An 11,435-nucleotide genomic window follows, 5' to 3' on the forward strand; every position below is an offset into this window, starting at 1 on the left:
CAGACATTAGCATTAGCCTTATTATTACTTCTCTCTTCTCACCGTAACGATTATGTTTACTAAAATCAGTAGTAGTAGTAGTAGTATTTGGGGGAGGCGACGTACAGCTGAGGTCATTTGTGCCATAGGAGATGGACAGGAAAGGATGAAGGGCGAAAGAAACCCGGCGTCGGCATTAGCCTGCGAAACGCGCCAAGGGGCCCGCAGTTTAACGTCCCATCCGACGGACGGCGTACTCACTCAAAGTGCCCTCCAGAAAGCACCTCAAGTAGGGATCGAGATACCTCTGAAAAATATTCAACACCGCCGGGACCCGAGCCCTCTGGTTGGGAAGCCAGTACGATAGCCACCGCTAAATCCCGATCACCTAGATCTAACTTTTTTGGTGTGTCATTACCAAACAGTTCTTCTACATACGAGTATCCTCTCTTGGAATTCCTGGAAAATTTCGTATACCGGGCAAGCTCCGGCTTACAGCAGGTGTTGTTTGTTACTTAATTTAATGAAAATACAAACACGAAATGCGACATGCCTCTCAACCTCTCGCAAGCAACAAAAATATTATAAAATAATCTACACAGGCATCGGACAACTGTCAGGATGGCCGAGCGGTCTAAGGCGCCAGACTCAAGATAACACTTGCTTGTATATACGAGTCGTTTGGGTATTCTGGTCCTCGAATGAGGGCGTGGGTTCGAATCCGACTTCTGACAAAGTTTTTCCCTCAGGGTAGCGTAATAGGGCCACTACAAATTTTAAGAAGTTTTGATTAAACTCACGCAAGTTGAGCAGATCTTTAGATCTTTATTAGCAAACACACGGTAGTAGCAATCTCGGATTATTTGCGGACGTCACGGTGGTATACAGGAAAATAAGGAGCTCATCAGATGGCGAGCTACTCTCTGGACAAAATATCGAATTGGTACAAAGAATGAGGATTACTCCTGAATATAGGCAAATATGCCGTTTTAAAATTTTGGAACAAAGGAAGTGGCGAACAGGATATAAAAAAATGAAATAGAGGGTTCAGTTCTAACTACGGCCAATCAAGTTAAATATTTAGGGGTAGTATTCTAACACCACGCCTTTCATGGGGAGCACATATGAGGAAAATATGCGGATCCGCTTTAAAGAAATCGGCGGTGAAACGGGTGGTGGAATGAAAAAGTAAAAAAGAGGTGTTATTTTGCTCTAGTCCTCATTTTGAATATGCCGCAAGTGTTTGGGATCCATGGGAGAAAATTTGGCGAAAAGAATTTGATAAAGTCCAGAGAAATCGGCCAGATTCGTTAAAAATTGTTATGATAAGAACACAAGTGTGACAGGTCTCTTAAGGGATTCAGGCTGGGAGCCACTTGAAGTACGAAGAGAACAAACGAGACTTAGACTCTTAGAAAGGTGCAGTACAAATGAGTCTAACGATGACATGAAAGGAATCATAATGGCCCCACACTACTTAGGTGGATCAGACCTCAAAGATAACATAGGGGAGAGATATTCCAGTACATATAGATACAAATACGTATTCTTTCCCCGGACAATGAAGAACCATAATAGTAAGAAACGCGAGTCAATATAGAAATATTAAAGGCATTAGATTTACAAGTTCGGACAAGATTAAATGTTGCGTAGACATAAAGTATATTCGTAGGTGCATGTATGTTTTAGGTGATAGTATAGGTAATTCATGTGTGTGAGTTGTAAAGGTTTTTGAATGAATAAAGACAATTTTGTGAGCGTAGATTCGAATGAATGTGTGGCTTTTGTATGCGGTTTTATTCTTACTTACGGGTGGTGACCGAAAACCTCCCGTCATACGCCATCTTGAGGCGGCAGTAGTAGTATTTAGGGGAGGCGACCGACAGCTGAGATCATTTGCGCCATTAGGGATGGACAGGAAAGGATGAAGGGTGGAGAGAAACCCGGCGTCGGCATTAGCCTACTCTTTACGAAAGGCGCCAAGGGGTTCGTAGCTTAACGTCCCATCCGACGGACGGCGTACTCACTCAAAGCGACCTCCACAAAGCACCTCAAGTAGGGATCGAGATACCTCTGAAAAGTATTCAACACCGCCGGGATTTGAACCCGGGCCCTCTGGGTGGGAAGCCAGTACATTAGCCCCCGCACCATCTCGATCCCCTAACTTAAATCATGAGGCTGATGAAGGCTACCTGTTTGAGCTAATGTTCATCCTACCTGTGTCAGGTTTCCCTCTATTTCCTAACAATTAAGGCTTTTTTATGTTTCTATTCCCGTCTGGTTTTTTTTTCTACGCAATATTTTTCTGCGTAATAAATTTACCTTTCCTTCTTGTGCAACCTTTTTTTGGGCAGGCTTGAGAACTGATCAAATAGGGGACCAAACTCAGTCATAATTAGTGAAATTACTAGGTAACGCATATTAGATGCCATAAAAAGATTTCGTATTACGTATCCCCTCTCATTTCCCCGGACAATTACGTTTCTTGTCTAGCTTATTTACATATTCAGTGGCATATTCTCCCTCCTGATTCTTACCATGTGCATATTCATTAACTTCCATTATTGTTTCATCTCATAAATTATATGATATACAGGGAATGTTTTTCTCAATATTTACGATGCTACCTCTAAATGTTTCTCTGCATCTTTTGATCCCTTTCCTGTATTCCTGCTGATCTCATCCCCTCGCCCTGTTAGTATTCTACCAGCCGATTTCTGCTGTTCCTTTCTTTTCAATGTGGTTAAAACATCTGAGCTCTCCGAAAGGCTAACAATTTCCATTTTTTATTCCTCCTTTAATATCTTGAATTCAAATGTATGCTATGAAAACAGCAATTTCCTGCTTCCACCACGTCAACGCTCTGATAGATGTGTAGAATCCCGTGATTTCAGTTCTGATAAAAGTAATCCTATATTTAGTTGATCTGTAATAATATTATTGCAGTAATTTTACGTTTAACATATTAATAAACGACACATACTTTCGATCTCCGAATAGCATGGTAATTCATGTCGTGAACAGTAACATTCAATGCGGACATCAGGATATCTGATAATGACTCTTCGTATTTGGTAATGCATTGGAGTAAATGGTAGACTCATTTACGAGTTCATCATTGCTGACTAGCAGTCGAGCACTCTATATGTTGCTCCATCTGATAGTCGTATTAGGGCTTACTATAGGTTACTCCATTAGATATTCGTATAAAGGTTTATTATAGGTTGATTCTCAAATACTTCTCCATGCCCGGCAGTGAAGTGGGAATCCAGATGATAGGTCGCGCAATGAAATTTCATTTCTACTTTTCACAAATTGAAAAATTGGAAGATAGCTTACGGGTAATCCCAAAAGTACCCGACCCAACAAAGAAAACACAAACATTTTGGAAAAAATGTATTTATTTTTCAACTTAATCTCCTTTCAGCGATATAAACTTTTCTCAGCAATGTTCAAAAAGTTCGATACCCTTTTTATAATAAGAACCGTCTAGTTCCTCAAAATGGCCATTAGCCTCCGACACTACTTCTTCACGGTTGGAAAATCTTTGACGATCGAGCAATATTTTCAAGTTTTGCGAACAGAAAATAATCCGAGGGGATTAAATCTAGGCAAATAGGGTGCATGCGGCAATTAAAGCAATTAAAACTTTATATCATGAATTTTTGCCTTTGCAATAACGGATTTGTGAGCTGGTGCAATGTCTTGATGAAACAACACTTCCTTGATTAGAAGAGTATTTTGTACGAAGAATACAAATTTTGATGAGCATTTTCTAGCTGCTTCAAATAGCCACTTCGCTTAGCTGCAGAAAACCGCGGAACAGCTACTCTAAAAAAACGGCTCTAATTAAATGATATGCTCATATCACATTAAGTCCAAGCTGAGCAAAGTTTATTGTGGATTTTTTCGCAACTGAATGGAAGTTGCGGGTCAGGTTTTTCGCGTAAATCCCATTTGGCACTAAAATATCACGATACGATAACCTCGCGAGTTTTTTCGGCGCATTTTTCCATGAATAAACTCTAAACGCGGAACATTACAATGCATACTACTCAAAATTCTTTATTATTCTTTACCCTCAGGCATAAAAATAGGTACGGTCGAGGGCGTTATTGCTTACCGGTGCATAGAGCCTGAGTCAGTAGTTATCTGTTGCCTCAGGCGTGGCCCTCCACAATCCCCGTCGAAGTGCAACCACGGGAACAAGGAAAGTAAAGAGAGGGAGGAGTGGTGGAAGGGCTTAGGGGAAAAGCAGGGGCAAGAAGGTAAGGAGGGAGGAAGAAGGGCACGGGCCGCGAGCAAGGAGACCACACATGAAGCAGGGCCGCACGGTGGAGGGCCCTCAGCACAGAGAGAGGGACTCCTTTAATGGATGGGGTCGGAGGAGGGGCGTGGCCGAGGGTGAGTGGGGGGGAGGGGGCAGAGGAGAGAAAACAGACGGTGGAGCCGAAGAAATGGAAACAGTTGAAGGGCCCACAATGATGTTTCCACAAAGGGAGTGAGGACACTCCACAAAAGGGCGGGAGTAATGAACGAAGCAGCGGCATCGTCACGGCTTAAAAGTGTTAAAAATATCTCCTGGGCGATTAAACGGCTTCTAGGTCCCCTCGCGGATCGAGGGTCTTCTTTGAGAGATGTCCCCCATCGTTCGGGCGTCACTTCATCCTTGTTCTCCGACCCCTCCCCCCCGTCCCTCCCCCCTTCTTTCAAGTGGAGCAGTTTCTGAGGGGCATCTACCGATTGCTAAATCACCAAGGCGCTTACTCCTTTAAGATCTTTTTAGACGCGGAGGCTTTGGCTTAATGCTCTTAAAAGGCCGTGCTAAACGTTCGGAAGAATCTTCTTTGATCTTGCGCAAAAGGATTCGTTTCGTCTCACGTGAAAATCGAACTTTACTGCTGGTGGAAACCGGAATGTGCGGAGTGAAATAGAATATTCTTTCCTCTTCCACCACCAAATGTCAACGGGTTCATTCATTGGGTGTTCAGTGTAACAAAGGTCGTCTGAACTGCAAAATTTGATGGAAAAATGGTTCTAGGTTTTCTTGTTTCTACATCTACACAATATCCTGCAAGCCGTCGTAAGCGCACGTGGCTGTGGGAGGAGAGTTTAGGCTAGGTCACTAGACATGCATGCACGAATATGAGTTCATTCACTCATAGGAATATATAATGGCTCATATATTCATAAAGGGTAATGATCGACTTTGATAATAGTTTTGAGATCTTGGAAGTTAAGAAAATAAATATCAGCCTGATATCGCTTTTTACAATATCACTAAAAACCTTCGTTTTCTTCTATTCATAGCCATGTGAGATAATAGACTCTCAATCCTTCGCTCAATTACTAGGTATCCTATTTGATCCCTATTTCTGACATGAAATAACATCCTATCTTCTTTCTTAATTCAGCCCTAATTACTTAGTTTCAGGACTGGTACCTAAGCTACAAGCAGTGTTGATACAATTCTTATATGACGATTTTGTCGGTCTAAAGAAATGGCAAAGAAAAACGTCATGCGGTTTTATAATAAGGGTCGAATCGGTTTGCCGATGAAGAAGGATGTTATGAAACATTTAAAAGCGTCAATTTTATTCTAGTTTAATCGGTTACTTGCTCGTTGCTCGGAAACTATCATGGGAAAAATATTCGATAAATAATTATTCAATTCATGTAACAAAAATCATTATTTTCACATATGTCAGTGGAGCCTATTAAATTCTTTACCCAGTGTAACGGTCTTGCGTATCACAATGGTCATGACTATTCAGTCGTTCGAATTCATTGAATTATTCTAATATGCTAAGGCATTATGTCATTCTCACCATTGAGTAAAACGTTGTACCTCGATATTGCTTTTGATTAATTATTCCACTTAGAGTTATTTAAATTAGGCAGTATCTTGGGCATATTATTGTTGTAATTATTTGCTGATTAATAATCCTTTTATGAAATATTGCACTCATATGAAGAAATCGAAGCCATCATGATGTCTTTTATCATCATAAAGTTTTTCATCAAACCAATCTTACGGCTGATTACTTTGATTTAATGCTTTTATGTATTTAGAAAAAAATTAATACGCCAATTTTTATTTTTTAAAGATTGACTATTTGTTTTAATTGAAATTGTAATCGTCCTAATTTTGAGGTTTTTCTGTTTCGGCAAAAAACTTTCGATGAAGGTAAATCCTGCCTTTTGGTAAAGGAGGCTGTTAATGGTTAGTCAATTTAAGCCTTGCAGTTGGGCTAAACGGAAGATATAGGTTGTTAACTGCTGATTATCAGAAAAGTAGTCTGCCTCAACCATGGAAAACGTCTCCAGAAAATGTTCGTACAATTACAGAGAACTCTTGGACACCGCATGTTTACGTAGGCTTTTCATCTTATCTGGTGGACCTAGACCTCACCCCGCCTTATAGTCTCAGGCTTTTGTTTCCTATTATTTTCAAGGGAATAATAGACTTCTTCATTCCCAAAAAGACTCCAAAAGTTTTCAAGTGGGACACGCGCTCATGTCATTGTGCGCACGTATCTTTTGCATGGTGGGGAGGACGCGAGTCGTTCTTTTCACGTCGGCAGAGGAAAGATGTTGGCGACGTCAAGTCAGCATCGTCCTGAGGTTTTTCTTAGGATCTCGGTTAGGATGGGTTGAGAGGGGCAAGGGGGTTTGTACTCCTTGAATAAGTCAGGCTTGCGCACCACCTTTAAGTTCCTATATTTACATTTCCCGTTTCCTATCTTCCATAAGAAGCGTGGGCCAAAAAGAGGGCTCCACACCCCTACCCACCCCCTTCCTCAACCACCAACAGCCGCTGAGGTCACATTTTCTCCATTCGCCGAAATTTCACCTTTACGAGAGGACGGAGGAGGTCATTAAAGAGGAGACCGTGCGCACTTAAAGTTAGCCGCTTGTAATTCAATGCCCTGGAGGAGATAAAGAAGGTTTTCGGCTGTGGTGTGCTTTGCAAGGGGAGAGTGGTGTTGGGCAGCATTGAGGCAAGAGGTTTCGAACCACCAAAAAGTCAAGGCTGCGCCCATTTCTTTCTATTTTCCTACTTCAATCCCCGCAGCGTGTTGTCCTCCCGCTGTCCCGTCCACGTGGTCGCCCTGCGAGAAACGAAAGATGGTCGCGCGTCCATTACAAACCCGAAGGCACCGGAGAAAAGGAGGAAGCCCCGTGGGGTGCCCAGGGGGGAAGAGGAGCCGCATCTTTCGAAGCGCGCGCATTCTTTTCACCTAGGGTCATTCTTTCCTTCTTTCTTCTCCTTCTTTCCCCTTTTGCAAACCCACAAAAAAATGCCGAGGCGTGACCGCTTCGAGTGGGATTTAATGCAGTGCGCCCCAGTTCATTCACTCCGGAGTCTCTCCACCGGAGAAGAATGGGGTTTGTTCCTGGAGAGAGGGTGGGTGGGGGAGTCACCCCTTTTGGGAGGGCCACAACGACACCCCCAAGGCCTCCTGCCGAGAGGGTGGGGGAGGGGAAGGCACAGGGGCGTGAGCGAAATCTGGGATGCCAATTGGTTTCTCTTGAGTAGATACCTAAGTCAAGGGAAAAGGTGGTTCGAAGAGAGCCACTCTCTGGATTTCGGGAGAAGGCACGTGGTGGTCCAGACGCTGGACCCGGAAGCATAAAGGACGGAAAACTCTTGATTGTCAATGGGATTTCCTTGTGCATCTGTTTAGTATACAGGGATTCAATTATGTTCAGCAGCTGCTTTTTAGGCATACCAGAAGTGGAAGGGGAAAAATTGTAGAGACGATAAGGGTGACCAGCTCAACCATGCTGTCAATGCACCTAATGCACTCCTTGATAATCAGCGAGAATTAATTTATTATCTGCCTAAAATCATCAATTAAGTTGTGTAAACATTCTAAGTACCGGCGCGTGATGTTGCTCTCAATAATTCACATTAATTTAAATGAACTATTGATTTAACCTCCGAACATCTAGACACGATTTCATTTAATCCTTGATTAAATAAAATCGATCAATGTAAAGGGTAAATTTCTTTTTTCCTTAAGATTTTAATAAAATATATGTTACCTTGGTTTATTGCAATTAGTTTGAATATAAATTGATGCTTAACTGTCACAATAGCCGAAGCTTGTTTTTCTCTTGTAAGCAGAATATACTTTGGCACTCGTGAGTAACGCCATGCTGTACCATGTGTATTTTATAAATGAGTTGTTTTTTAATTGTTATCTGTAAGTAACCCGATTAGGGTAGGATTTTTATGAATTCTTGCATTGCTCATTACTCTACTTCTAAGCCCTTATTAATATGATGCAAAATATTTTTAAACCATGTACTATGTGTTGCAATAGCTCATCCTTTAGCTCTGAAAACGTGCATCGGCCACTCGTATCTGAGCAGTCATAGACATGTTCAGGTTTTTGATAAGTCACCTATTCCGCCAGCATTTCTTCCAGCAAAAAGCATTTATTCATGGATGCAAATCCTTGATGGATTAGTTAAATTAAAAGAGGCCTGATTTTAGATTACAGGGAGCGTTCCCAAAATAATGGAATTAAAATTCCCGCGCCGCTTCTATTGATCGGAGTGAGATCAAACCCCTTGAAGTAGGTGGGGAGGACGCTTTGCTTTGCCACGACACCGGTCTCAGTGCTCTTCAAGCTGTAGAAGCGGCAGAACGTCAGCTATTATTAACCTCTGCGCGCCGACCGTGTCACCAATGACCAAACGAGCGTAAATTTCAAGTTCACTTTTGAAACGTACTCGTATTGCTCTGCAGTCCTACGGCTAAGGCTACCTTTCCCTTTTTTTGGGAGGGCACAACCATTGCTTTGACGAAATGTTCCTGGCAAAATCCTCCCTCATAAATACTACGAATCTGCTTTCCGAGAATCATGCAGATGTAGCTGTAGTACCCTAACTCATTCCCATATTATCTACCTTCCCTTTACCACGTTCCACTTTATACTATCAAATATAACTATAGTATATAACTATCAAATGTTTCCTCCCAGAAACAACCACTATTATTTCCTGTTAGTGACCGAGTACACTAATCATTCCTTCGTATACGTTGGTTTAGCTTTTACTTCTATCATCCATCTGCTCCACGTTTACAACGATTTTATTCACTTTTATGGCCAATGCTATTTTCATCCCTGACTCTCTTCCTTCCCGCTGTATATTACTCTATTACTGTCGCTCCAGTAATCCCCACTATCCTTCTATCTCATCACTCACAGCCCTGATATATCTACATATCCTCTCTTTATCCTCGGCTTTTTATTTTCTTATTTTCCTACCTTCCGCATCACTCTGACATTCCTAGTCTCTAATCTTATTGGATTTGCCCTCTTCTTCTTTACTGCTACTGATATTGATTTCTTTTTTCGAGGATTTCGTCAAATGACGACCGCGGAAGCGTTGCCACTCCCGCTGAGGGTGTTTGTATCATATTTCTTGGGTAAAATAGAAGATATAGTCTCCCGATGCTTTTTTCAATAGTGTTTTCTACGTTACGTCATCACTGAAAAGACCGACAAATTGCGGCCAGACGCATTTACAGCCGCCGAACTGAGGAATACGAGTAGACGCTGCGCGGACCACTTTTCACCTGGTTCCTACCCTGAGACAAACTGGTGTCGTCGTGACATTAAGGGAGAAGTAAAAGCAGTACATAGCTCTACTCTGCGTTTATTGACAACGTACATTGCAATGGGACGAGACCGCGAAATAGCTACGCGGTGTAAGTCCGGGGAGGCTAAGTCTTGCGAGGTCGCAGACTCAACGAGGGTAGGGGCGGGTAGCCAAGTCTTGCGCAGTCGCTGATTCAACGTGGGCACCGTTAGGGTCGGACTCCCCGAGCACCGATGCTGCCGCGTTTATTACCCCCTTCAAGGGTTCAAAGGGCGGATCGAGTCATTCTTCGATGAGAGTTAGGAAGGGGGTGAGTTGACACATCACTGCCCCCATGCCCCACCCCCTACAACGACAATGGTATGGGCGAGTTCCTCTACGAGTAACAGTTAACATTGCTATTCCCAGCGTACCTTTAAGGGTCATCAGAACATAGGATACAGTGATAGCAAATATGTATATGCCGACGTCCAGCCATTCAGATGAGGCAAAAGAGGAAGTATATGAACAACTGGAGGAGGTTCTAGGAACAGTAAAAGGGAAGGAAAACCTCATAGTAATGGGAGATTGGAACGCTGTGGTCAGCGAGGGACGAGAGGGAAGTAGAGTGGGATACTTTGATTGGGAAAACGAAACGCCGCGGGAGAAAGACTGATAGAGTTCTGCAACGAGAAAAACATGCTAGTGGTAAATACCATCTTAGATTAACATCCGAAAAGAAGATACACGAGGAAGATGCCTGGAGACAAAGCACAATACCAAATTGACTACATCCTTGCCAGGAAGATATGCAAGAACCAAGTTAAGAAGTGTAAGAGCTACGCAGATATAAGAAGTGATCACCACCTGGTGATCATGGACAGCAGACTGCGATACAAGAAGATGAGGAAAGAGATACGACAACCAAGATGAAACAAAAAGATGCTGGAAGAAAAGCAAACAAGGGAAAAGTTCACCACGGGCATCGAAAGGGAAATAGAAGGATATAATGAAACAACTAGCACTGACGGTCGATGGGAAGAAATGAAGAATATAATTACCAAAGCTGCAGATAAGCTTCTTGTGAGTACGGCAGAAATATCTAAGAAGCCATGGATAACAGCTCAAATAAGAGGTCTCATAGACGAAAGAAGAAAATATGAGAATCCTAGAAATGAGACTGAAGAAGACCTCTATAAACAGTTGTAAAACCAGGTCATGCGAGAGTGCAAGAAGGCAAAGGAAGAATAAATAGAAAGCTGCTGCGAGGAAATTAATGGCAACATGAAAAAGGGAAATAGTTAGATGCCTTATAAACTAGTGAAGAGGTAATTTGAGGAGAGAAAAACAAAACCGCAAAACATCCAAGCCGCTGATGAAAAAATACTAATAGATGATGACATCATTGGAAATAGATGGATAATATACATTGAAGTACTCTATCAAGCTCCCAAACCAATAGAAGGTGGTTTAATTAAATATGAATGCATGATAGGTAAAGACGATCGGGGTCCGCACATATTTAGAAGAGTAATCGAGAGAGCCGTGGCAGAGCTGAGAAACAACAAGTCACCAGGAGTTGACAAAAAAACGGAGAAATAATCGAGGCACTCGGGGTCAAAGCGAAGGATGCCCTCTATGGAAAGATCAAAGATTGCTACGACAGCGGAAAATTACCAGAAGACTTCGAGAAAAGGGTAATGATTTCAATACCGAAGAAACCGAAAACAGATAATTGCGAATAACACAGAACATTTAGCCTGGTGACTCAAACATCAAAAATCCTTATGGAAGAAAAATAGAAGCCAAAATAAACAAAGCAGTATGACAAGGGTGCAATCTCTAGCCAGCAATATTCAACG

General features: G+C 42.2%; 1 non-coding gene across 1 annotated transcript; it reads left to right on the top strand.

Annotated features, from left to right (window-relative positions):
• Positions 1-594: 594 nt before the first annotated feature.
• Positions 595-713, top strand: TRNAL-CAA (transfer RNA leucine (anticodon CAA)). Its single transcript has 2 exons — positions 595-632; positions 668-713. It is a non-coding gene; the product is annotated as a tRNA-Leu (tRNA).
• The last annotated feature ends 10,722 nt before the right edge of the window (positions 714-11,435 follow it).

This window comes from Hetaerina americana, unplaced genomic scaffold, assembly GCF_022747635.1.
Source record: "Hetaerina americana unplaced genomic scaffold, ioHetAmer1.1.p SCAF_2, whole genome shotgun sequence".
NCBI lineage: Eukaryota > Metazoa > Arthropoda > Insecta > Odonata > Calopterygidae > Hetaerina > Hetaerina americana.